Below are 26944 nucleotides of genomic sequence, written 5' to 3'. Positions count from 1 at the left end.
CAAATTAGACATGTGCTCTCAGCTAGCGAGCTGTTCCAGCTGATCAGCTGAGGCCTGGGGATTGGAAAGTGGGAAGTCCCTACCCTAAAGCAGCCATCTCCTCCTGTTCCTTAAGGTGGCTTGACAGCAGTAGGGTTGGCCAATTTCGCAAATAAAAATACAGGACACCCAATTACAATCTCAGTTTCGGATACACAACACTTTTTTAAACAATTTAGTACCAGTATGTCCCACGCAATATCTGGGACATATACTAAAAAAAAAAAAAAAAAAAAAAAAAAAAAAAAAAAATTCATTGTTTATCTCAAACACAAATTTAACTGAGTGTCCCGTATTTTCTCTGGCAACCCCAGTCGGAGTGGTCCTGAGGCTCTAGGGCCTGGAATATAGATCCAGGCAGAGGCAGGGATGGACGCTCTAAGCTAGAGGACTGAGAACCGCCACCCACCTTCCCCAGGGCAAAGGACCAGTTCTCCTTTATTTCTGAGGACTCAGTTCCCTTGTGCTTTTCAGGAGGTGGTGAGGAGAAGGGAAAACGTTCCCTGCCTGACTGGGAGGCAGAAGAGCCAAGGGCAAGTCCTGCCGCTACTCCCGGCTCACCGGGTGACCCTGACCAGTCCCTTCCCCAGTAGGGCAAGGTGTGAGGGCCCCCCCCCCCCGCCCAGTGCTGATTCTGCCATTCTGGATCAGAAATGTCTCTGAATCATTGGAGGGAACATGGACAGACTGTCTGCCATTGCCCCTCCCCCTCAGGAGCAGGCTCAGTGGCACTAACGCTGGGAATATCAACGTGCAGAGCATCCCCTCCGAGGGGTGGCATGAGTGTCTGCCTCACACCTTTCTCTGCAGAGAGGCCTAATCACAGTATCACTCTGCATGCGAGGGAGCACGATGGGCCCTGTTTCGTAGCTGCGGAGAATGAAGCCCTGAGAGGTTCCCCGCTGAGTCCAAGCAGGAACTGCGGCTTCCTTCAGAAGCCCCATCCTCTCTCCTTCCTCACTCTGGGCGGATCCAGATGGGGGTGGTCAGCCCTGCCCCACGTGGATGCCTCTGTTGTCAGTGATGTTACCAGAAAGGCAGCTCGGAGGGAGCAACCAGCTGCTCTCCCGCTGCCCCCCCCCCCGCAACCCCAGCCCCCCACCCTTCAGTGTGCAGAGCTTAGGGTTAGACATACTGTCAGGCCAGATGTGGATTTGGGTTCTAATTCTCTTCTCTTTTTTCCCCCTGAGGTCTAAATCCTTTAAGTCTTTCTTTGTGCTTCCTGAGGAAGAGAAACACATGGGCTTGAGCCAGTGGGGCTTCTCTACTCCCAGCTGCTGTAGCCAAGCTCCCGAGCCCCAGCCCCAGATCCGCCTCCAGTCTCACTCTGCCAGTGGGGCCTCCAGCAGTGGCCCCTGGGCACGTTCAGGGGCTGTCCTGGGCTCTAACAGGCCATCCTGTGGGAGAGAGCAGGCTGGCAGCCTTGTTTCTAAGGGCCAGGGCCCCAGGGCCCTCCATCCTGTTGCTCTAGCAACACCCCTTCCTTCCCCATTCTGCAGCACCTAAGAGAGCACCCAGCCAATCAAGTTCTTGCTGGTGACTGACTCACTGGACCCAGGAAGAAAACAGAGATGATAACTGAGGCTTGTTTCTGCACATTTGGGATAGATGGGACCTGATACATCATTTAGTCCAACCTCCATTCTGGAAGAAGGGGGAAACTGAGGCCTAGGTACAGAGATTAGGGACTTGAAAACTCACGTGTTTGACACCTGCCAGGAACCATGCAAACCTGAAGAGCGAGGCCTGAGGGGCCCAGTTGTACAGATGAAGGAAGCGAGGGCTCTGAGAATAACTGACTTGTCCAAGGCCACCCAGCTAGGGAGGGACCGAACCGAGATTTGAGCCCTGGGTTCTCTGACTCAAAAGTACCTGCTCTTGCCACCATTCATCAGCACACTGTCTCTGCATGCAGCGAGGTGTGCTGGGCAGGACCGCAAAATGAGTCACGCCCTGCTCCCGCCCAGAGGACCAGATGCCCCTGCCAGCCCGTTGGTGGCTACGGCACAGGCCCTCCCCACTTCAGGGCCCACACCGCCCCTCCTCCACTGTGCTCTTCTCTTCTCACTCTGAACCCTCACAAAGTCCTCCTCCCCAGTTCTACCCTCCCCCCGCCGAGAAGTCCCGCCCGACACCTGACCCCGTTCTCTAGCACTGTGGCCTGTTGTCCTTGGCCTCGAGAAGAGATGAGCCATCCTGCTCATTTGTAAAGCACTATCACTTAGGTTGGATCACTTAGGTCTCACTCTGGGTGACTGGCATTATCTCTGTTCACACTTGAAGGAACAGAGGCTCAGCCAAGGTTACATGTGTGAGGCCTCGAATCCAGGTCAGCTGATGGATTCCATTCCCAGGGTTCTCTTTTCATCTCATCTCAGACACCTCAACTCCAGTTCCCGTTGGAATTCCAGGCATGAAACTAACAGGTGGCATCTGTCCAAAAGCCATTTCCCTGGTCCTAGTCCCCCACTCTGTGCTCCTCGGCCTTCCCTGGGGATCTGCCTTCCACGCTGTAACCCAACCCTACCTTCCGACTGGGGAGGGGAGAGTAGCTCTAGCATTGGATCAGTCTCCCATTGACTGGGGCCTACAAGCATAGGTGCCCCTCCCCATGATCCTGGGGCCATGGCTGCCAGGCGGGGCTTAGCCAGTCTTCTTATCTACTATGATCCCTCCCTTGGTTTCCAAATGTCCTCATCCGGGCTGGCAGGGGAGCTCCAGGTGGGAATCCCCCACCCCCTCTTCCCATGCTTAGTGAGACTCAAGGAAGGGGAGGACGGACAGAGATCCGAATAGGGGAGAGGAGAAAGCAGAGTGAAAAGTGAAAAGGCAAAGCCCAAGAGAGCGGGGAGGAGGAGGAAGAGAGAGACAGAGACTTGATGACTGCAACAGGTAGGCCAGGCCCGTCTGTCACGCTACTGCTCCCCAAGGTAATGACGTTGATGTGGCAGGTGCGTATGGTTCCTGGAGGAGAAGAAGGGCTCCCTGTTACATCATTAGCACCCAGCAGAGTGCCTGGCACATAGTAGGCGCTTAGCACATGCTCGCTCGTTGAAAGGAATGAATGAGAGCCCATCTGTCCTCGCTAGCTACGCTACTCATCATGACCTCGCTCCCTGTGAACATCAAGTCCACGTTGAGGAACTGTAGCACTCCTCATCTGGCGCTTGGCATGGCCTGCCCGAGACTGTCAGTTCTCTTTCCATGTGCTTATGTCATAGATTCCTAGACTGCCAGAGCTGGCAGAGCCCGCAGACAACCTAGGCGCACCCCCCCATGGGCCAGATGGGGGCACTGAGGCCCCGGAGCAGGGAAGGGACTTGTACTGTGTCACTCAGCAGAGCTGAAAGGAGAAGGCTGGAGTCGGGCCCACCTGGGGGTTCAGCGCACCACTTCCCACATCTCTGGACCTCCCCAGGACTCCATATGCAGCCATGCTGTGGGTGAGGTCAGAGATCTTTGTTCTGGAGCAGAAGGAATGACAGCTCCTTGTCCTCACAGTCTGGTGGGCAGCCCTGGCCAGCAAGGGGCCCTTCTTCCAGGAGAGGACTGCAGGAAAGATGGTACCCAGACTCTCCTCCCTAAATGCAGGCGGCGCTGATCAAGAGCTGGCCCAACCACCCCGCCTGCCCATCCTGCCAGCATGGGGGCCCGGGGCCCCAGTAGGGCCGAAGCCCTGAACTTGAGCTCTGACAAACTTGGATCTTCTACTTACTAGCTGTGAGTCCCTTCACCTCTTTGAGCCTCAGTTTCCTTGTCAGTAACAACGGGGCTAACTCTAATATCAACCTCACGGGATGTGTGCGAGAATTTAAGGGGCCGATGCACATCCTGACAGGTATATGGCACGTGTCTGGCATATAGTAAATGCTTAATAAATGTGAGTAATCCTAGTGCCCTCCCTCACCACCCTGCTGGCCCCGCCTCCTCTCATCTTGGTGGCCTCTTACTTAGTCCTGGAGCTTCCTGCTCCCTCCAGCTATAGGACAGGCAGGCTCTGGCCCCAGGCCCTCCAGGTCCCCCTGAGCTCTCAGTGCAACCGTGGGAAGCGCCTTCACTGACCTCACTTCTCTTGTCCATCTAAGGCCTTCATGGTGCCTCCAGATGTCAAGGGCTCCTTCCAGGTTTAATACTGCATTCCAAAAGATTTCTAGAAATCTTTTTTTTTAAAGGTTTTATTTATTTATTTGTCAGAGAAAGAGAGAGAGCAGAAGCAGGGAGAGCTACAGAGGGAGAGGGAGAAGCAGGCCTCCCACGGAGCAGGGAGCCCGATGCGGGGCTCGATCCCAGGGATCATGATCTGAGCTGAAGGCTTCACGACTGAGCCACCCAGGCATCTCTCTAGAAACCATCAGAATAGCCTAGATCCTCATGGTTGAGTTTGTGTGTGTGTGTGTGTGTGTGTGTGTGTGTGTGTGTGGTCATGTGCACTCCTGTGGGGAAAGCTGTGCACTCCCACACCTCCCCTCTTTTCTCAGGCCAGCTTCTCCCTCACAGAACAAGGAGCCTGTGGCCAGTTGGATCGAGCCTTGCTGGTGCAGACTGGCTGCTCCCTGCCCCCAGCAGGCCGACCTGTGATCCTCGGTGAACAGCATGGTGCCCTGGGCCCCTCCTCCCAGCCTCAGGGCCTGCCTCTTTCCACCGGCTGCTAACCTCTTCGCCCTCTGTCTCTGTGGAGGGAGCCCTTCCTGCCCCCCCCCCCCAGTGCATCACCACACATACACATCCTTACAGCCAGCTCACCCACTCCTTCTATCCTCCTTTCCCAAGGCAAATCCCTGATTCCTCATTTCTCCCCCCGGAATATCTTGGTTCCTGCGCCTGACTTGCTGTGTGATCCTAAGCAGCACACTTCCTCTCTCCCTCTGCCTCTTTTAAGCCATTTGTGAAAGGAGGGTAATCGCACCTCCTACCTGGCAGCTCGCCTCTGCCTCAGCCTCTGCCTCAGGCCACAGCGAGGACGAGCAACGGGCTAGAACTGGTGGTTGCTGGAGCCCTGCGGGCAGAGGGCCGTGGGGTTGCAGAGTCCTCGAAGGGACTCAGAGGCAAGAAAGGTGACCTATGCTTGGAATCCAGAGTCCCCTCTGCAGGATCCCCACCAAGGAGCTCTCCAGGGACACTGGGCTCCCTCTGCCCTTCTGAACTGTTCCCACAGAGATAAAATGGGGCCATCCCCATGTGGGCGCTCTGTGGTGGAGGCTGAGAGTAATGTGCAGGGAACGCTTGGTTGCAGGAGGTACGACTTGGTTTCCTGGAGGACCAGGGGGTGTCCTGGTCCCTAGTCCCCGTGTTGCTCCCCAACTGTAAATTTGCAAATAAAGTCATTTCTGAGGGAGCCCCTGGGCCCAGGGCTGGGCGGGGCCAGGGCCCACAGCCAGCCAGGTGGCTTCCATTAGGTGCAGGCCAGCCCAGGACAACAGAGCCGTTAATCCCAAGGTTTATGGGGCAGTCCCGCTCGCCAAGGCACAAGGGTGCAAAAAGCAAAACTGGAGTTTCCAAACCCCCGCACCGTTTTTTCCTTGCTTTTTGCCCTGCTTCCCACTCCTGGCCTTTCTCTTTCGTTCCTTGTTTCTGCACGCCCCCCACCCCCACCCCCAGCCCAATCCTCACATGGTCTCCCTGCTCTTTCTGCTGGGCCTCTGGGCAACTAATTGTCCCGCAGCCTCCTTGCCTCTTTACTCTCCATCTTTCTCCTTCTTGGCCTCCTTTCCCTTCCCTCAGCCTTTCCTCACAGATATATCCTTTGGGTAGGGAGCTTTGGTTGCTGCAACGTGGAACCCCACCCTTGCCCTATGTTCTTGCTCTGGGCCCTCTCTGCCCACCCCCCCACCTTCTCCCAAGAGTCACTCATTCTCCTTTTCTCCGTTCTTGTCTCTCCTGGCTGGGCTGCCTCTTCCTTCTGGGCAGCAGCAGGGGCTGAGATGGGCAATGTGGGGAGCAGATGTGGGACGCCCTGCCCCCTCCACCCCCGCCTGGCAGATGCGGCTCATCGGGTGGATGAGCAGTGGCATGAGCCCTCCCAGGCTGGGCCTGCCAAGCGCACGCATTCCTAGCCTGCCCAGCTACTCGGGCTTCGGCAGGGGTTTTGACTGACAACAGGAAAGAAAGTAAAACACATAAAAGAAAAAACACAGCCACCCAGCAACTGAATGGAAGCAGACCTGCCTACAGCTGCCTGGGCTGGGAGGGTGCTGCATGGATGGGGGCGGGCACAGGAAAAGTAAAACCCTCAATACTGACTGCTTGCTTCATGCACTGGGCCAGACAGTGCCAGGCCGGATCTCTGCAGCAGCTTGGCACCCAGATAAGGAGATAGGGGCCCAGAGGGGCTACGGGACTCCCCTAAGGCATGTCTCCAGAAACGTCCATCATTCTTGTGCTAAAGGACTCTCCTGTCGCTGTCCTACCCCAGGGTTCCAGGCTCTCTTCATCCCGCTGTCCTCTGCGTGGTGCCCCATGGGCGGGGCAGATTGCTCAAATAAGGCCAGTTACCAGGGCCGCCTGGGTCTTGACCATTGCCGAAGTACCGCTTTCCTCCACGGTTTTCCCTGTTGCACTCCTCTCAGCTGCTTCCAGTGTAAGCCAGGCCCTTTGGGGTCACAGTTTCCCCTGCTCTAATCCTAGGACAAAGCTGTGCGCCCTCCTGGCTATTTGTTCCTGGAGCCGTGAGCTCCTTGCGCTCTAGGCCCCTATCTCCTTATCACTGTCTGCCCAAGTTTCTGAAAGATGCTGCGTAAGGACACAGTGCTGGTTGGGGGCGGATGAGGCAGGAGGAACCACCTGTGTTCTGGGCTTTGGGGGGCCCTTGTCAGAGGTCTGCTGTGTTGCCACAGGGAAAGAGATTTCATTTTGTACCGAGTTCCAGTCCCTTTGGGGATCAAAGTCTATTACGTGCATGTCAGGGCTGGTTGCCCTAGGCCCTCCCCGGGCTCAGGATGAGTCCTAGGGTGCAGTTTGATCCTAGGAGCTTTGGAAGGTAGCTTTGACCTCCTATGATGGCTGCTCCTTGGCTCTGGCGGGACTTAGGGCCGGGGCCAATGGCTTTCCTTCTTCGGGTCTTTTTCTCCATCTGGAAAATGTGCAGAAGGTGCCCGATTGGGACAGCTGGCTAGGAAAACAGATCAAAGGGAAGAAAGAGAAGAGGCCAGGCTTGGGCCAGAGTGGGGTGTGGCGTATGGGGGGAGAGCTGGGGAAAGAGCTGGGGTAGAGTTGCAGAGGAAAAGCCAATTCAGGGCAGGTATGTTGGGTGGAGAAAGGTCCTTACATGGCGCTTTTGCCCTAGAGTACTTGTAGGCTGCCGTCTCCTTTCCTCGTTATGCCAGCCTTATAGAAAAGGAAAAGGTGAAGGACTAGAAGGGGGCAGTCATTTGCCTAAGGTCACACAGCTCTGCAGGCCCCCTCCCACCCCCACCGTGAGCTTCTCGACTCAGTGAGGCAGCTGCCTTGGAGGGAAGACCTGAGGGAGAGAAGAAAGAAAGGGGGAAAACCCAGCAACCTGCCTGGGGAAAGGGAATGCCGTAGAGCGAAGCTGGAGATCAACACCTGCTCTGGAACCGTCCATTGCGAGGAAGGTAGAACTGGCGGTCAAGGTGGAGGTTCTGGGCCTTGGTTACATGGTCTGGATGAGTGTTGCTGCCTCCTCCTTCTCCCAATACCCCTGAGGGAGTCTATGTGAGCGACAACTCTAGAGTGCAGAGAACAGAGAACGCAGTGCCGAATGTGGAACATGGCACCCTTGCCCTCTCCTTCCCTCCTGCCCAGAACCTGCTATGCAGGTATTCCCAGGCCAGGCCATCGCTCTCCCCTTCCACAGCTCCCTCCTGAGCCCACACCACCATCATCTCTCCTGCCAAGGCCAGTAGCCTCTTCCCTGGTCTCCCTGCTTCCACTGCTGACCCCCTACAAATAATTTACCTAACTGCCAGAAAGGCGGTGCAAAAATGTAAATCTGGGGGCACCTGGGCGGCTCGGTCAGTTGAGCATCTGCCTTCGGCTCAGGTCATGATCCCGGGGTCCTGGGATCGAGCCATGCATCGGGCTCCCTGCCCAGCGGGGGGGCCTGCTTCTCCCTCTGCCTCTGCCCCTGCCCACCCCCCCCCCCCCCGCTTGTGCCTTCTCTCCCTCTCTCTCACATAAATAAAATCTTTTAAAAAAATGTAAATCAGATGGTGCCACACCCCTACTCAACACCCACTGCTGGCTTCTCCTGCACTTAAAATAAAGCTAGGCTCTTTATACAACCCTCAACGTGCTCCAGGGTCTGGTCGTCCAGCGCCCACTCGGCCCCTGTTATCCTTTGCCCCAAACACTTCCAGTCACTCTGTCTCTGCTGGTGCTGGTCCCTCCCCCTAGACACCTTGCCTTCTGCCCCTCTCTCCCCCAGTCAGCGAAGCTCAGGAAAATGGGCACTCTCATTCTGTAAGAGGAGGACAGCCCTAGTGCCCTGCCAATCCTGTAAGTCCAGGGGAGGAAACTAGGGAGTCTTTTGAGGCAGGTGATGGCAGAGAGTTTAGGGGGTAGGGGGATATCGGAATGAAGACGATTTAGGAGTTAGTACGGAGCCTCCATCAAGCAAGAGGCATAGCAAGATGGGCATCTGAAGGACAGAAGGCCACCAACGTGCCTCAGCACCTGTTCCGTGCCAAGCAGTTCAGATCCATTTTCTCCTTCCAGCTTTATCACCAGGGAGTGTGTTCCACCAAATCCATTTCACAGACGAAGAAACTGAGGCACTGAGAAAAAATGAAGTGAATCTCCCCGGGTCCCGAGGCTGAGCCTGCCTGCCCGTGCAGGTCTGTGGGACTCTTTCCACGCCTGGAGTTCCAGGGCCCGAGCTACCCTGGAATGGTCAGTTACTGAATTGCAATTGAGGGTGCAGGGGTGGGGGGGTGCACTGCAGAGCTGGGCCAGAGGCTTTCACTCCTCCTCTCTGGCCGGCTGAGGCGTTTAGTCATTTACACTTTGAAGGCAGCCTATTCTCACCAGCAGCTTCCCTGCCCCACATTTGCATTTGGAGCCTTTCATCTGATCTCTTGGAATTAAAGGCTTTGTCTCCTGTTAAAAGAATTCCAGGCCCTAGGAGCCCGGAGGGGGAGGGAAGGGGGCTGTGGGCCCCCAAAAGCCTTCCTTCCCACCGCGCCCGGGCTCGAACCCTCTCCAGGGCCTCGAGCAGGTGGGGCGGCACCGGCCTGAAGGCCTCAGTTGGGCGGATCAAGCGAGGACCATCTCCGGGGCCCCTGCTCCACGCTTCAACCCCACACCTTTCCCTGCCCATCCCAGAGCCTCACCGCAGGCCAGGACGCAGTCGGGCCAGTGGGTCGAGCGCAGGAGAGAAAGCCAGCCAAGACGGCCTTGGAAATCTGGTTCTGACGCTTATTAGCTGTGTTGTTCTTGGGCGCTCGGCCTTCACCTCTGAGCCTCAGTTTCCTCATCTATAAAATGGAAGCAAGGGAATCTGTAAAGGATGGGTCCCACCTGCCCCAGGGCCGTGGAAAGGGTTCTGTATTAAGAGTCAGGGCAAGAGAATGAAATTCCAGATGTGTCTCTCTGTCCCTTGGGCAAGAGCTTTCTCCTATGTGGGCCTCAGGCTCCCCCTTGTAAAACAGGCTGTTTGGTTTGAAGGGCTCGCCTCCAACTCTGGGATATTATGGGATGCTGAGCCTCCAGAGCCCATTAGCCTGCTCCCTCCCCCTTGCCCTGACCCCAGCCTGGACTTGGTCCTCTGCCCTATCATTATAATATTTTCGTCCTTGTTCCCTAGGCCACCCTGGCTGCACATTAGACTCATTTAAGGAGAATTACAAAAATATCAAGGTCAATCCCCAGAGATTCTGATTTCATTGCGTTGGGGTGGAGCCAGGGCCAAGTTTTTAAAAGCTCCCCAGGTGATTCTAATGTACTGACAGGTCTGAGAACCACCACACCAGTATCTCAGATACAGGCCACTCAAAGGTAGAGATTGGGAGCCCGGGCCCTGGTTTCTGGCCCTTCCCAACAGTGGCCAGGGGCAAATGACTTACCTTCCTGGGGCCTTACTTATCTCGGGTTTAGACTTTAGGTGAGGGATTCAATGAGATATGCAAAGCCCCCAGGCCTTTAGAGCAGGATGTCTGTAAGGTCTGATTTTCCCTTTTCGGTGGCTCTTTACCAGTAAGAAGGTTAATGAAGCAGACATTACACATGGGTAGACTGAGGCCCCGAGAGGGGAAGTGACTGGCCCAAGGCCATGTAGCTAGAGAGATCCTTACAGATCATTCTAGCAGAGTGGGAGGTGGTATAGTCCATAACCGTGCAGCCTCTGGACCCAGACTGCCTTGGGTTCAAATTCTGGCTCTATCATTTCAGCGGGTAAACTTGGGCAACTTACTTTTCTGTCCCTCAGTTTCCTCATCATTAAAATGGGGAGAGTAGTACTACCCCCCCCCCATGGGCACTCATTAGGCCAGTTCCCCTGTCTGCAGCCCCAGCCCCCTCCTACAGTGTATGTCAGGAAACTGAGGCCCCGGAAGCGGAGAGACTTCTCCAAAGTCACGCAGTGAGTTTTGGGCAGAGCTTAGCTACAACTGGGGTCACCTGGGTGTCCTCCCAAAGGCCTCGCACTGCCCACTTGTTCCTGTAGCTCATGTGGCCCTCTTTGGTCACAAAGAACATTAAGAACTTGGACGGCCAGGTCATTGGCAATCTTCTGTCTCTCGGTGTTTGAGGGGAAAAGCAGGAAAGGAATCATTCTCCCTAAGGCGCTCCTATTTCCTTTTTCCCCTGCTCTGTGACTCTCTCAAGCTGGCTCTCCCGTGCTCTGTCGCCTCTCTCCCCTTCCATTTTCTCCCTCTTCAGTTCCCTCTGGTAACTCAAAACCATCTGAATGGATTTAAATAAACCTCTCCTCTCGAATAGTCTCCTTCAAGGGGGAGAGAGCATGGAAAGTTCAGCCTGAAGGGAGAATTTCTCTGATGATTTATAGTGAGGGCTGAATGGTGCAGCAGGGATGTGGGGGATGCAGGGCTTTGATACGGGGACACAAGCTGAGGAGAGGGATGCTGCTGGCCAGGGATCAATGGGGGGGCTGGGGGGAGGCCCATGAATGGGGACCCAGAGGAGTCAACACCTGGGGAGTCACAGACAGCCAGGCTCGAGAGGCCCAGAAGCCCCATCAAACCCAGTCCAACTCCTGTCCCTCCTCAGAAACACACACACACACAAACACACACAGACACACACACAGACACGCACACACACACAGACATACCCCAGATGGAGATGGACTTTCCAAGGGGTTCCAGAAGTACTGAGTAGTGAAAGACCCTGTTAAATGGCCAAAGTGTCACCTGGTGAGGGAATATCTCAACCCACTGGCTCCAGTCAGTAACATGACAGACGTGGGTTTATCATTTACCCCCCAAATTGCATCTTTTACATCTACAGTCCCCAAGCACTGGGAGAGGGCAAGTAAAGGAAAGTAATAATAATGCCGGCAGCCAACCACCTCTAAGCGCTCGCCCTGTGCCAGGCACTGTTTTAGGTGTTGCGGATACATGGATTCATTAGATCTCGCAACAACCCGACAAAGTCGGTACAATTAACACCCTCATTTTACAGATGAGGAAAACAACACCCAGAGAGGTCAAATACCATACAACAAGTAAATGACAGAAATGGGTTTAAATTTGGCGGTTTGGCTTCGGAGCCCCACAAACTTACACAGCCTGCCACGTGGTGCCTTGTAACCCATACAGCGCGGGGGGAGGGGAGCTTAGCAGTAGCTTCTTATGTCTGCTTGCTCACGATCCCCGGGTTCGGTTCCCCACCCTCCAATACGTACACTGTGTGCTTACCCCACTGTGAATTTGCGCTCCCCAAGCCAACTCAGCCCCTGGCCATCCCGCTGCACCCTGAGAAACACCCCTACTTGTAGACACACGGGCACCTCTCCCCGCAAACACACACACACACACTCCTCGTGGGATTGCACAGTCCTCCTTGCACACACGCGCGCCTGTCCCTATGCACACAACCCCTCCCTTGAAACACTGGCTGCGGGAGGGAGCTCTGCCTACAGGGCTCGGAACTGTGATTCTTCATGCAACCTGCATTCTGTCACCCGGGGACGGCAAGCAGGTGGGCATCCGCAGAGGAGGAGGGCCCAGAGATGGGTGGTGTAGGGTGCACAGTAGTATGGAAGACGCTGGTCAGGAAGATAGCAGGGGCCGGTCACCACCGGCCTTTTAAGCAATCCGTTTAGCCCTGCAGCTGAGCAGCCCATTAGCAGCAGCTTCTCATTTCAGATTTCCCAGCATGCCATGGCCTGCAGACTGCACACTGTTTATTTGGAGAAGCCGAGAAAAATTGTTTGTGTAATTAGAGTGGGGACAAGGGCTGCCCTTGAAGGGGTTCTCCGCAGGGGACCTAGGCTTGCAGCAGACGCCAGCTCCGAGGCCCCACCACCTACCTGAGGAGTGCCCGGCTGGGGCCCAAGAACAACAGAGGCCGGGGGGCTGGCTGGGCTACAGGGCCTCCACAGTGGTCTCTCTGGCCCCCTCTCTTGGTAGTAACTGATGGGACAGACCACCACTGTTCCACCACGGCCCACCCAAGTCCAAGCCAAGAGGAGAGAGGTGGGGGGTTGTGAAGAGCCCAGGCTTTGGATTTAGACCTTTGCTTCACTGGGCCTCTGTGGGCCTCAGTTTCCTCATCTGGAAAATGAGGAAGGCAATTAGAGCAGGGTAGCTGGGAGGAGAAACAAGCTCCGTGTCTAGCCACCCTGTGTCCTTGTTCCTTCTTCATCAAGATAATTGCCTTCTGAAGAATCAGCTTTCATTCGGCCCCCCTTCGAGTGTTCAACAATCTCTAACAATCATAGTACCACGGAGTCCCAGGGTAGGAGAGTCCAGACAGTTTGCTTTCCTTCTCTCTCAAGGCAGCCTGTCCTTTATCCTGTGGCCTTTGATTGTCAAAAATTCCGATTGGATCTAAATTTGGCCTCTTGAAGCAACCCCTCACCTTCACCCTCCCTCATCCCTATACACAGGTCTGTGTTCTACTCCACACCTCTGGGTAGGCTACTCCTGCCACAAGTCGTAGAGCTGTGAGCCAGGGGCCCCTGGTAGGGGCAGATCCCCACCTAACGGAGGTCTCCCGCTGGGGCCTGACCCTTCAGGTGAGGTTGAACACCCTGTTCTGTGGCCCAGCCTCAGCACGACGCTGCCTCCTCCTCCCTTACCAGAGCTGTCATCTTGAAGTCCTGATCGCCATCTGGGAGACCTCCCTCCCTGGCCCTGTCTGGTGGTAGGGTAAGGAGCAGGTACTTTCCTAGCTCCACAGCGGGGGCTGAGGTTCCCATTCGGGTCTTACTTTTGTCTTCTGTGAAATGGGGGGTGGGAATAGATAAACTCCAAGACATTCCATCCTCTTAGTGAATGCTCACAAATAGCCTCCCGAGGTGGGTAGTGTAGGGAAGGAATCAGGTCCCCATGTCACAAGGCAGCAAGGAGCTGACCCAGGATTCCAACCCAGGTTAGTTGAACTCCAAAGCTCACATGAGTCCAACAGAGACTCACACGAAACAAAGGAAAGTCAGGAGAGTTAGTCCTCTGGCTGAAGGGAAGCAGCCTACATTCATTTATTTATCCATCTATTTCTTCTTTCCATTTGTTTGTTTTTAGAATGACTTATTTCAGATATGCGTGATGGTCTCAAGAATAACATAACAACCCCCATTACCCATCATTCAGCTTCACAAAGAAAATATCACAGATAACATCAGAGCTCTCTGTGTACCCTATTTATTTATGAGAGAGAGAGAGAACAAGCAGGGAGAGGGACAGAGGGAGAGGGAGAAGAAGGCTCCCCGCTGAGCAGGCAGCCCGATGCGGGGATCGATCCCAGGGTCCCGGGGTCACGACCTGAGCTAAAGGCAGATGCTTAACCGACTGAGCCACGCAGGCGCCCCCCTATTCTCAGTCTTAACCCTCTTCACGGTAGCCACTCCCCTGATGTCAGTGTGTTGAAAGCTTTGCACTAGTGGCATTCTGTGTATGCTTAGTAAGTGGCTTTCTGACTCCACACCGTGTCTGAGATGTGTCTGGGTTAACACATGCAGCCGCAGTTTTACTCATTTTCGCTGCTATGCAGTATTCCGTTGTACAGATACACCACAGCTTATTTATCTGTTCTCCTGATCGTGAACATTTAGGTAGTATGGCACATTTTATTAGAACGGAGAGTGTTGCTATGAACATCCTTGTGCATGTCTCCCGGTGCACATGCGTGTGAGCACTTCTCCAGGGTCTGGGGGTGTGTATCCATCTTCACCCTTACACGATGCTGCTAAGTTGCTCTATTCATTTGTATCTGCTTAGGACAGATGTTTACTGAGTGCTTACGATGTGCCAAGCCCTGATGTGACAGCAGAGCTGAAGAGCCATCTCCCTTGAAGAGAGAAGCGGGAGAGGAGTGGGGGTGGGTAGGGGGTAAGGGCAATTAGAAAGAACTCGGGGAGATGTGAGTACCCAATTACCAAGAATTTGTGGAAAACTCTATGGGAAGAGCTTTCAGTGGTTTATGGCATCTTACCTTGGTAGACATGGTGGGTGGGTGAGGGGGAAGACCTCTTCCTCCCAGCCAGGTTTGTATGGGTGCAATCATGAGATGTGGGGACTGGCAGTCAGCAAGCCCAGGTGTTGGTCCTGGTTCCACTTCAAATTCACTGTGTAACTTTGGCCAGGTGCCTTCCCCTCCCCGGGCCTTGGTTTCTCAGTACATGGGACAGGGAGGCAAGATGATGCCTCAAGCCTTATCGTCTACAGTCAAAAGATTCGGGTTGGAAGAATCAATGTATCACATTACCCCCAGAGCCTTGATTTGCTCCTTTTCAACAGAGGCTTGCTAATCCTTGCTCCAAAGTCTGCCAGGAGTATGCTAGAAGGGTTATCCTTTTGAGTCGCTGTTCTCCTTCAGGTGCAGTCCTGTCGGAGGGCGGAGGGATGACAAAGATGACCCCCTGAATCCCCTCCTGACTTCTAGCTTCAGCTTCATTCCTCCTCCTATTTCTGCTGGGCCTCTTTTCCAGACCCCGCTCCTACTCCAAGGCAGCCATCTCCACACACAACGTATAAATATAAAAAATAAATAAACTCACAGTGAGCCCCAGAACTGAAGCAAATTGCTGGCAAGCACTGGCCGCTGATTAGCATGCATAGTGGACATGCAACTGGGCATATCAGAGAGAAGTGCATTTTCCTGCAGGATCGAGCCATCAGCGTGGGCTGGGCTGGGGAGGGATGCAGAGGGAGGGAGACCCAAAGGTGGTGCTTTAGCTGGACCCAGGGAGCCCAAGAGCCAGAGAGGCCCCAGGCCTCCTCTCTTAGGTTGCTCAGCTTCCTATCTATGCTCCCCAAACCTAAGCAGGGGGTTCCCCTCAGTAAGCTAGAACCTGGGTACCAAGTGAGGAGGATGCAGAAGGTGGGGGAAGCAGAGCCACAGGGGTGAACATCGTAGAGGCCCAGGCTCCAGGGTTGGCCCGGTGACCTTGGGCAAGTTCATTCATCATGCCAAGCCTTCATTTCCCCATCTGTAGGGTTGTGATGGCCCAATGAGATGAGTAGCATGCCTAGCAGTGATAAGCACACAGTAGGAACATAAAAGACAGATGTGAGCCCTCCACTTCTGTGGATGCAACAGGCTCCCCCTGCCCCAGTGTATGGCTTGGGGACCACATACCAGGAAAAGTAAGGAAAAAGAGGAGCATCTGCGGTGAAATCTATAAAAAAAGAAGAAGAAAAGTGAAAACAACCGCAACAGGCTTTGCAATCTGCATCATTTCCTTTAAGCTCCTCAACCATCCTTTACAGATGAGGACACCGAGGCACTGAGGGGGTGACCAACTTGCCCGAGGTCACACAGCTAAGTAGCGGCAGACCTGGTGTTGAAGCCCAGGTGATTTGACTCCCAGGTAGGTTTGCCACATAAAATACAGGACACTAGAGTTCAATTTGAATTTTAGACCAAGAACAAACACTGTTTTAGTACATACTGATCCTGAAAAGGACATACGTTGCCTAAAAAATATTCATTGTTTGTCTGAAATTCAAGCCTAACCGGGCATCCTGTTTTTTTATTTGCTAGATCCAGCAACCTTAACTCCCGAGGCTGCATTTTTAACAGTACCTTCAAACACTTCCCCCTACTCCAAGGGCTTCTGACGAAGAGATTGAGGATGCCCCTGCCCAGAACCCCAAACTCTTTCTTACCCACGTGCAATTCCACACCGGGTAATTGCATTTTTAGAAGCCCCCCAGGAGTTACTTTTAACGGAGGAAAGTTTGGATCTCAGACCTAGTTGGGGTCCTGAGCAGCCATGGGGTCCCTGAAAAGGGAGAGTCAGAGGAGCAGGTTGTCCCCTTCGGGGCCCAAATCCCAGAAGCCTGAATCCCAAGTACAAGGAATGGAATGGTGGAAAGGGTGTGGAGGACCCAAACCCAGGTTTGAATCCTGGCGCCGCAATTTACGTATCGCACTCAGTTCAGGAATACCATAGACTGGATGGGTTAAACAACAAACATTTATGTTTTCCAGTTCCGGGGGCTGGAAAATCCAAGATCAAGGCACCAGCAGATTCCATTTGTGGTGAGGGCCCTCCTCCTGGATTATAGATGGCCATCTTCTGGCTGCATGCCTCACATGGTGGGGGTGGCAGGGGGAAGGTGTTGAGCAAGCAAGAGCACAGAGCGAACAGGCTCTCTGGTCTCTACTCATAAGGGCACCAATGCCATCATGAAGACCACTACCCTCACGGTGTCATCTAAACCTAATTACCCACCAGAGGTCTCGCCTCCTAATACCATCCCATTAGGGGTTAGGGCTTCAACATATGAATTCTGGAGGGTGGGGATGCAAACATTTGGCCCACCATAAACTCCAGGCAAGCTACTTCGCCTCTCTCTCTTTCTCCATCTATAAAATAACAATAAGAGCACAAAGTTATTGTGGGGAGTAAAGGACCTAAGGTGTAGCACATTAGAAGCACTCAGGAGTTGGGAACCTGTTGTTACCAAGCACCCTCAGGCTGCTCCCTCCTCCCACCTACCCCTACCCAGTGTCCTCTCCCCTCTGCGCCACCGGCCTGCGAGTTCTCTGGTTTCTCTCCGGGTGGAGAGAAAGAGAGAGACCAGGCAGCTGAAGAGGATCCAGCCTCTGGGGTCACTTCCTGTGCAGCTGCCATGCTTGGCATGTGGGAACACCTGCTCCCATTCTCCTCCCTGCCCCCATCTTGCTAGCCACAGCTCCTGAATAATTCAGGAAAATACCAATACTGCACGCCCTCTTCGCCCTCCTCTTTGACTGAACGGGGGTTCTGGGTGAGTGGCGTGGTGTCTTGTCTAAACTCTGCTTTAGCCACGTGGGAGATCAGCCAGGGCAAGGTGGAGCGGTACAGGATAGAGAATAAGGTAGGGATGCCCAAGGGAAACCTTAGGGTCCCTATCCCCCCAAATGCTGGTCTTTAACTTGGGAAACTTAGGCAAACTTGGGAAAAGCTCAGAGCCTGTTTCTCTAGCCTCTTTCCTTCTCTGTCTCTCCACCTGTGAAGTGCACATTAAGTCCCTATATCGTAGGGTTGGTGTAAGCAGAAAAGGAAGCTGATGGATGAGAAAGCATTTTTTTCTTTTTTTTTTTTAAATTAATTAATTTATTTATTTGTCAGAGAGAAAAAGAGAGAGAGAGAGAGCACCCACACAAGCAGGGGGAGCGGCAGGCAGAAGGAGAGGGAGAAAGAGACTTCCCGCCGAGCAGGGAGCCCGATGTGGGACTCGATCCCAGAATCCTGGGATCATGACCTGAGGCCAAGGCAGACGCTTAACTGACTGAGCCACCCAGGTATCCCGAAAGCACTTTTTTTTTTTTTTCAAACTAACCGTGACCCGGAGGCAAGCATTATTATTGCATCTGGGCCTCTGTTTTGCCAATCTGGAAAATGGACAACCCCTGCCTTCTGGGGTTGTTTTGGGGATTAAGCAAGATGTCCTCTGGGCTTCTCAGGCTGTTCCTTGTACACAAGACATCCCCATCCCACCCTCAGGCCCCCTTGCCTGCCTACTTCCTGCTTTTTCATCAGGATGGTTCCAAAGGTTCCCTCTTCTGAGAAACCTTCCCACTTCCTCCCTGCCCCTTCAAGACTGGCTTGGACACCCAGTCCCCTGGCTTCTTGGGGCTCCAGTCCTGGCTTTGACTCCCTTACCATCCTGGCCTGTTTCAGGGTCTGTCTCTCCACTAGGCAGCGAGCTCACTATCTTGTGTCTCATTTCCCCCTGACCCGCATGGGGCCTGGCAGTGAGTTTGCGCTCAGTAAATGTTTGCAGAATGAGTGAAAGTGCCTGTAAACACCGACATGTCCAGATATAAGGGGTTATTAGAGGGGCAACCCTTTGAAACCCAAGATTTTTCCTATCATCATTGGCATCATCGTGGAGCTGGATTTTTTTTTTTTTTTTACAACCCGGGACCTCTCTTCATCTTAAGCCTTTGCCCCTGGGACCTGGGCGGTGGGGCCTAGGATGACACTGGGGCTGGCAGGGTGGGTGGGGGGCACCTCGAGGATTCCAGGGCCAGCTGGGGCAGTCTCTGCGCTTGCTCCAGCCTGTCTCCTGGGCCTCTGGCCTGCTGTTCTGCCCCGCCGAGCCCACTGCGTTCAGTCGCAGACACCTCATTATCGCAGCCACGCAGCCAAGCTGGAGGCAGTTCAGAGAAGAGCGGGGAGAGCGATGTGGGGTGGAGGGGGCCTGGCGCTGGCGCTGGCGGCGGGGGAAGGGAGCAGTCCCTGGCGAGGCTGAGGCGCTTGGCTCGGTGGGGCCCAGCAGGGAACCTGAGAAGCAAAGCATCTGTGCGCCAGGGTCTGGAGAAGCGCCTCCCCAGCAAGGGAAGGAATGAGCTAGCTGGGAAGGCGAACGGAGGGGCACTTGAAGGGAAGGAGGCTCCTCCCCACCACAGGCTGGGGACCCAGGCACAAGGCAGCACAGGACCTCGCCATCACCCTTTCCAGGCCTTCACACGCCACCCCACCTGTTGTCACTACTGCTGTACCCGAGGAGATAGCACTTCCTTGGCGTGGGAAGCCGAGAGACGAGGCTGGCAAATAAGAGGAGCCCTCTCCCAATCTTACTGATGGTGACCGTGGCCTAGGGAGGCAAAGGGACTTGGCCGAAATTACACATGCCATTTACATTAGATATGAGTCAGTGGTGCAGACCGGATTGGAACCAGGACCTCTGGACTCCAAGTTTCGTCCTCTTTCCACTGTACCTTCCCTCACCCAGGAACTGAGTGAGCCGTGGCCCGATTTTACCCCACCATCTGCCCGGGGACACCCCTCTTCTGCACTAACCCCTTCCCAACACACGCATTTGTCTTCAGATAGGGTGTTACTTTGACTTTCCAAAACACCTTCCCAAAGGATGACGCATGAGATGCAGATCAAGCCTAAGAGTCCTCCTCACTCTTGGGCGACACTCTGGCCTCTAAGCCTTTGTCCTTGCTGCCCCCCCCCACCTGGAACTCTCTGCCCCCTGAATATGGCCTTCATCTCATCACGAGGGCATCACCCTTCTCAGAAGCCTTTCCTCACTACACAGTCCGCTCTAGCCCATCACACCATTTCCTCATAGCACCAAGCCATCAGCTTGTTTGCTTATTGTCTCCCCACCCCGCAAAATCAAAGCTCGTGAAGGGCAGGACCACGTCTGGCTAGTTTTCTTCTGTAACCCGTGCACCTGGGATAGTGCCTGGCACACACACACACACACATTAAATGAATGAATGAACAAACAACCAAACCTAGAGCAACATTTTCCTTCCAGAAAAGATGTCCAGCCTGGGCAGAAAGAATACAAATTCAGGGGATGCCTGGGTAGCTCAGTTGATCAAGCGTCCGCCTTCGGCTCAGGTCATGATCCCAGGGTCCTGGGATCGAGCCCCACATTAGGCTCCCTACTTAGCGGGGAGCCTGCTTCTCCCTCTCTCCCCTGCTCGTGCTCTCTTTCTCACTATCTCTCTCTCTCTCAAATGAATAAATAAAAAATATTTTTAAAAAAAGTTTGCCCTGCCTATGGTACATAGGACAATTTCACCAGCTTGGCTGAGGACAAAGAGGGCTGCTGGCCATAACCCTTACATTGGGGTGGCATTCTGTTGCTTTCCCTGTGTTACTTAATCCTGCCACAGCCCTCCCCACCCACGGAAGCAGTTAGGGTGAGCGAAAGTAGCCCCATTTGACAGACGGAAACAAATGAAGGATAGAGAGTAGTGTTAGTGGTCAATGTTTACCAAGTACTTTTCATTGACTCTTCACAAGGACCCTGGAGTCCCAGCCTCTTTTGACAGATGAGAAAAAAGGAGACTCGAGAGGTTAAGTGAGATTTTCCAAGGTCACACAGCTAGGTCATGGAAGAGCTGGAGTTGAAATTCAGATGTTTCTCTCTACCAACTCATATTTCCCATAATACCACACTGCCCCTGGGGAAACAGTCGGAGGTTAGGAAGCAAAGCCCGGGGGTGTAAGCAAGGTCACTTACACCGAGGAGCTGCTAATAAGCTGCATGGCATAAAGGAAACAGTGTGAGCTTTAAAATCAGACAGACTGAGCTTAGAATCTCAGAGTTGTTGTGCCACCTTGGGCAAGTTGCTTCCGGCGTCTGCTTTGTGCAGTTATTTTTTAATGGAGTCAGTGACATCCCATGTGGGAGGGTGTCCCGTATAGTGCCTAGCACACAGATGGCCAATCAGTGCAGGTTCTTGTTTATAGATGTTCATTGAGTTATGTCTACCTTAAGTGTAAAGGCAGAGGCCAGTGTGGCCAGCCTTGGCTACCCCCACGCTTGGACAAGATTAAGGGCTGGGGCTGGGGCTGGGGCTGGATGAAGGTCCCAGCTGGTGTGGTGGACCCATCAGCCTCAGGCCCTAGACTTCTTCGCCCTCAAGAGCCTTCTGGGACGAGGACAGCAGCAATGCCAACGCTCTGCCAGTCCGACGGTCACCTTGGGACCCAGAGAAAAAGGAGGGAGGAGGAGCCTGGGGGTCTGAGCCCAGCTTCTCTCCCTGTGGCTCTCTTCCCACCTTCCCTTTCTATGGGCCAGCAGAAAACAACAATTCCCCTCCTCCAAGCCTCTCTGCCCCTCCCCCCACCTGAGGATCCCCAGGGAGGGCCCAGGGCTGGTTAATGGGGTGGAGCTGTCTTTAATCTGCTCCATAAATGTTTTCTGGCTCCTCATTAGAAACCATAATGTCCTATTAATATGCTGATGAGATTCCATTTGGGGCTAAGGGAGGAAGAGTAGCTGGGAGGCTGTGGTGTGGGATGGGGTGCTGGGCTTCACCACAGGGGTCCCAGGGGAAAGGAGCAGAGTGGAGCTCATGGTGTCTCCCCCTAGTCCTTGGCAAACTCAGGAAGACTCAGTCCCAGGCCTCATCGTTCCCTCCACACAGGCGACCAGGGATCTGAGTCAGCTGCCACCTGGACTAGCAGACACACACACACACACACACACATTTCTCCACCCTACCGCTGACCACTACCTCAGGGCCCCACCCTGGTGACCAACGTTAGTCACCAAAACCTACACTCATTTCTCATCTGTTCCTACCACTGGCAACTACACCGAACGCACTGGGGCCCAGCACCAAGTTAGGTTCCCAGCTCTACAGACTTCAGTGAGATCCAACATGGAACTTTCAGGCAATGGAGAGAAGCAACGTATGTACAGGGGCCAGTGTGGAGTCAGCCCTTAATGAACTGTGTTGCCCTTGTGCTGCTCCTAGTCTGATGGGCGAGGGACGCAGATGGGTCAGATGGGCTTTTTCCCTGGCCCCAATTCATCCTCTTTCAGCTGCCCGAATTCTGTCTTTGGAATCAGACAGAACTGATTTCACTTTTAGTTTCACCACTTACCTCTGAGGATTTCTTTGAGCCTTAGGTTCTTTATCTCTAAACTGGGACTGTGGATCCGACCTCAACAGGTTGACATGAGGATCAAAAGAGATGGTGGCCATCGAAGTGCCTATCACAATGCTAGTCACCCAGTAAGGATTTATCTTGCCACATCCATGGAGCTCAGGTGTGAGGCTAGTTTGGCTTGGGCCGGAGGGTGGGGTGGGTACAAAAGGAGAAGAATGGCCAGGAAAACTGGCAAGGGTGCCAAGGAAGCCCTGGCAAGAGTAGCAAAACACCAAAGCAGTGCCTGAAGGGCATAGCAAGCTTAGGCATGAGGCAGGCAGTGGGCAGGGACAGTAGGGCTGATCTGACTCCAGCAGAAGCCTTAATATAAAGTCTCGCAGACTGCAATGACCTGGTCATTCTCAGCAGGACCCAGGGATGTTTCCCAAAGAGCTCAAGCCTATGTGGAGGAACATGAAGAGGGAGACTGGCTGGGAAGTGATCCCTTTGGGTGGCGATGGGGAGGCAGGGGTTGAGAGAATGCTGACAGCACTCTAATTAAACCAGAAAGAAGTGAGGCGGTAGTCTGAGGGCCAAGGGTCAAAGAGATTTCAAAGGCCAGTCCCTCTCTGTGACCAAGGCCTGCCTGAAGAGTTTTCTGGTGCCTGCTCTCTCTCTGGATGGACCTGGCTGGATCTTCCCTGGGTGGGGCTTGGGATATAGCAGGGTCTGAGACCAGAGTTGGGGAAAGCAGGGAACCACAACCTGTTTGATGTGAAATATCCCTGAGCTTCAGCCTCCTGGATGCCAGAGCAAGGAAAGACAGGGATAGGGGCAGGGACAAAGGGAGACCTGAACACTGGACAGCTTTGGGAGGGCTCTAGGAAGATATGGAAAGCCTCAAGGGCCAAACCTCAAGGGCCACCTCAAGCCAGGCATCAGGGTTTTCCAAAGCTCAACTGGTCTCTGAGGAGCTGCTCAGATCAGGAAGTCATCAGTCTAAAAACATTAAGCACTTACTAAGCATCAGACACCAGGGCTGGAAAAATAGAAGGGAATCCCACAGGCCTTGCCTTCTGACAAGTTGGTATCTCGTAGCTGAGGCAGTGGGGCACAGACAGGGTGAGGGATAGGGCTGGGGGGGTAAAGCTTTATCCCCGCTCTGTCACTGCTCTGCATAATAGAGCCTTCTGCCTCTCGGAGCCTCAGCTTCTTCCTTCATCTGTACAATGGAGAAGGTGGGGGAGTAGATGCTTTCTGAGGGCCTGTGAGTCTGAGTTGGGGAAGTGGTTTGGTGGTCATGACAAGGAATGGTCATGACAAGGAATGAGCAGAGCCCAGGTTTTCAAAGCAGACAGGGCTGGGAAGCTCTTTCTGATCCTAGGATGTGCCTGCTGCCCCTCAGGCTCCCTGGCCCTCTCACATCTCCCAGGGAGGCCCTTCAGACTGGACTCCACGAGGCTGAGACCATCTGGGAAGCCCCCGTCTGCACATTCCCTGCCATGTAGCGTGGGCTGTCCAGACATCTGCTTGCCCACCAGGCCCAAAGCATTCAGGTTGTGGGCCACAGAGGAGCAGCTATGGAGAACTGATGTGGCTGTTTTGCTTAGAGGCTCCAGACCCTCTCAGCTGACCATAGGAGGCTAATTAGCAGAGAACAAAATGCTTCCTGCCCTGGGCCCTCGCCTACCACTGCCTGCATCTGCTCAAAGCTTAATGGTCATTTGAGCTGTCTCTGGGGAGAGAGGATGGGGCTTCCGTGGCCTGCCTGGCTCCAGGAAGCAGCCTGGGTCCTGACGGAAGCCAGGGGAGGAGAAGCAAGGTGTCGGCGGCTGCTGGGGAAGCCCAAAATGGCAGGAGTACAGTACTCTCAGGGCCAAAGGCCAGCATCTGGAGCTGCTCCAGGTGCCTCACTGGGAACTGATGCTCCCCAGGGTCTCCTCTGCAAGGCCCCAGCTGGGTCTAAGCTGGTAGCGGGCAGAGTAGTTGGCCGGGCACGAGCCTTGAAGGGATTTTCTTCATTTAGGAAGCTGCTGGGGCCTAGACTCCTGACTGGGCCCTGTGTTCCTGCAGGTACGTTGTGATTACAGGCCCTCACCCCAAACTTTCTAGGCTGGTCTGGAAAACTGGTGTGTCTGCCTGTGTGCTGTGGGGAAAAATGCTCAGCTGAAAGGGAGAGGAGCTGGATTGTGGCTACTGATGTGCTACTTTGTGGTTTCTCCATCCCTGTGCCTCAGTTTCCTCATCTGTCAAATGAGAATTGCTGCCCACCTTACTGAGTCAGCTGACACTGCTAGGAACAGGGTCCTCAGAGAGCTCAGATAGGTGGGAGGGCTGGAGTGGAGGCAGGGAGTGGGGAGAGAAGCTGAGTCTGGAAAGGTGAAGTCACTTCCTCAGCGGGGTCTCCACTGATGCCGCTCTCCCACCTCAACTGGAAACCCAGCCCAGACAGTTATTAGCTGTGCGACCTCAGGCAAGTCTCTCAACCCTTCTGCACCCCAGTAAGCCAGGCATTAGATGAACCTTACTTGCTCTTAAGATCTTGGGTATAAATGACGCAATGTTTCTAAAGCACCTAACGGTGCTCAGACAGAGCTAGGGCGAGGGAGAGGGAGGATGGGAGCACTGTCATGTGCAGGAAATGCCTGAAGGAGTCCTCAAGCACAGCTACCACCGGCTGCCTGTCCCAGACTCCACCCCTCCCCCCATGAATAATGAACTGGTATTGATCCCCTGGTCGGGAAATTCCTTGTGACCTATGATAAAAATACACCCAGTCTGCAAGTCTGGAGCTCAAGATAGGTTTTCAGCAGCCAGAGCTGAGCTCATGTGCACTCCCCACCCCAGCCAGCTGCATCAAGATGGAGAGTTCAGTCGGACAGGGCATCAGGGACCGAGCTCTAACGAGGGCCCACTGTCCCCTCCACTCCATGGCCGGGGACACAGGGATCAAAGGAGCAAGATCATCTATGAGCCCCCCATAGCCAGGCCCCTGGAAGAGGACATGAAGCACAGATCTGGGTTTAAATCCTGCCTCCACCACTTTCTGCAAGTGGCTCAGTTTTACCAACTATAAAGTGACTATAAAATGGAGATGGTAACTCCTTCCTCACAGAATTGGTCCTAGATTCAAAACAAGTTCAGGTATGTCGAGTGCCCAGCACAGTGCCTGCCAAAAGGAGGCACTCAGCAATGGCAGCTCAGGCCTTTCTAATTCTCTGCCCTGTCCCCTTGCCCTTATGAAACTCGGGACTGTTTCACAGAGGAATGAACCTGAGTGACTCATTTTTTTTAAAAAATAAGATCCTTATGGAGATAGAATTCATTAACCATCAAATTCACTCATTTAAAGTGCACAAGTCAGGGGCCCCTGGGTGGCTCAATCGGTTAAGCGTCCGACTCTTGGTTTCGGCTCAGATCATGATCTCATGGCTCCTGGGATGGAGTTCCGGGCTCAGTGGGGAGTCGGCTTGAGAGTCTCTCCCTCTGCTCCTCCTGCCACTCTCTCTTTCTCTCTCTCAAATAAGTAAATTAATCTTAAAAAAATAAAGCACACAAGTCAGTGAATTTTAGTATATTCAGAGTTGTGCATTATCTACTTTTAGAGCATTTTCCTCAACCCCAAAAGAAACCCTATACCCATTAGCAGTAACTCCCAAGTCCCACCTTCCCCACTCTGTGCCTCTGACAGCCACCAATTTCCTTTCTATCTCTATGGATTTGTCTTTTCTGGAAATTTAATATGAATGGATTCATGTCATATGTGGCATCTTGTATCTGGTTTCTTCCACTTAACATAATGTTTTTAAGCTTCATCCATGTTGTAGCATGTAACAGTACTTTGTTCCTTTTCATGGCTAGGTAATGTTCCATCATAGGGATAAACCACATTTTATTTATCCACTCGTCAGTTGATAGACACTTGGTTTTTTCCCACCTTTTGGCTATTATTAATAAAGCTGCTATGAACCTTCATGTACACGTTTTTCTGTGGACATATGTTTTCATTTTTCTTCAATATGTACATAAGAGTGGAATTGTTAAATCATATAGTAACTCTATGTTTAACTTTTTGAGGAGCTGCCAGATTATTTTCTAAAGCAGCTACACCATTTTACATTTCCATCAGCAGTGTAAGATGGTTCCAATTTCTCCACATCCTTGCCAACACTTGTTGTTAGTTGTCTTTTTGATTATAGCCATCCTAGTGTGTGTGAACAGGTACCTCATTGTGGTCTTAATGTACATTCCTCTGATGGCTAATTATCTTAAGCATCTTTTCATGTGTTCTTGGCCAGTTGTATATCTTCTTTAGAGAAATATCTATTCAGATCACTTCCCAATTTTTTTAAATTGAATTGTGTTTTTATTGTTGAGATGTAAGAGTTCTTTATTCTGAATATAAGTCCTTGATCAGATATATGATTGGCAAACAATTTCTCCCATCTTGTAATGTATTTTTATCATTTCATTGTCTTGATGGTGTCTTTTGAAGCACAGAAGTTTTTAATTTTGATGAGGTCCAATTTCTCTATTCTTTTTTTTTGTCACCTGTGTTTTTGGTGTCACATCTAAGACACCATAAGAACCTAATTTTTGTGCCAGTACCATGCTGTCGTGGTGATCACAGCTTTGTAATATAGCTTGAAATCGGGGAACGGGATGCCCCCAGCTTTGTTTTTCTTTTTCAACATTTCCTTGGTGATTCGGGGTCTTTTCTGATTCCATAAAAATTTTAGGATTGTTTGTTCCAGCACTTTGAAAAATGTCATTGGAATTTTGATCGGGATGGCATCGAAGGTATAGATTGCTCTGGGTAGCATAGACATTTTAACAATGTTTATTCTTCTGATCCATGAGCATGGAATATTTTTCCATCTTTTTGTGTCTTCTCCAATTTCTTTCATGAGTGTTTTGTAGTTCCTAGAGTACAGATCCTTTACCTCTTTGGTTAGGTTTATTCCGAGGTATCTTATGGTTTTTGGTGCT

The sequence above is a fragment of the Halichoerus grypus genome, chromosome X (genome assembly GCF_964656455.1).
Source record: "Halichoerus grypus chromosome X, mHalGry1.hap1.1, whole genome shotgun sequence".
NCBI lineage: Eukaryota > Metazoa > Chordata > Mammalia > Carnivora > Phocidae > Halichoerus > Halichoerus grypus.
The sequence above is the reverse complement of the archived record's forward strand: the minus strand, read 5'-3'. Positions refer to the sequence as shown.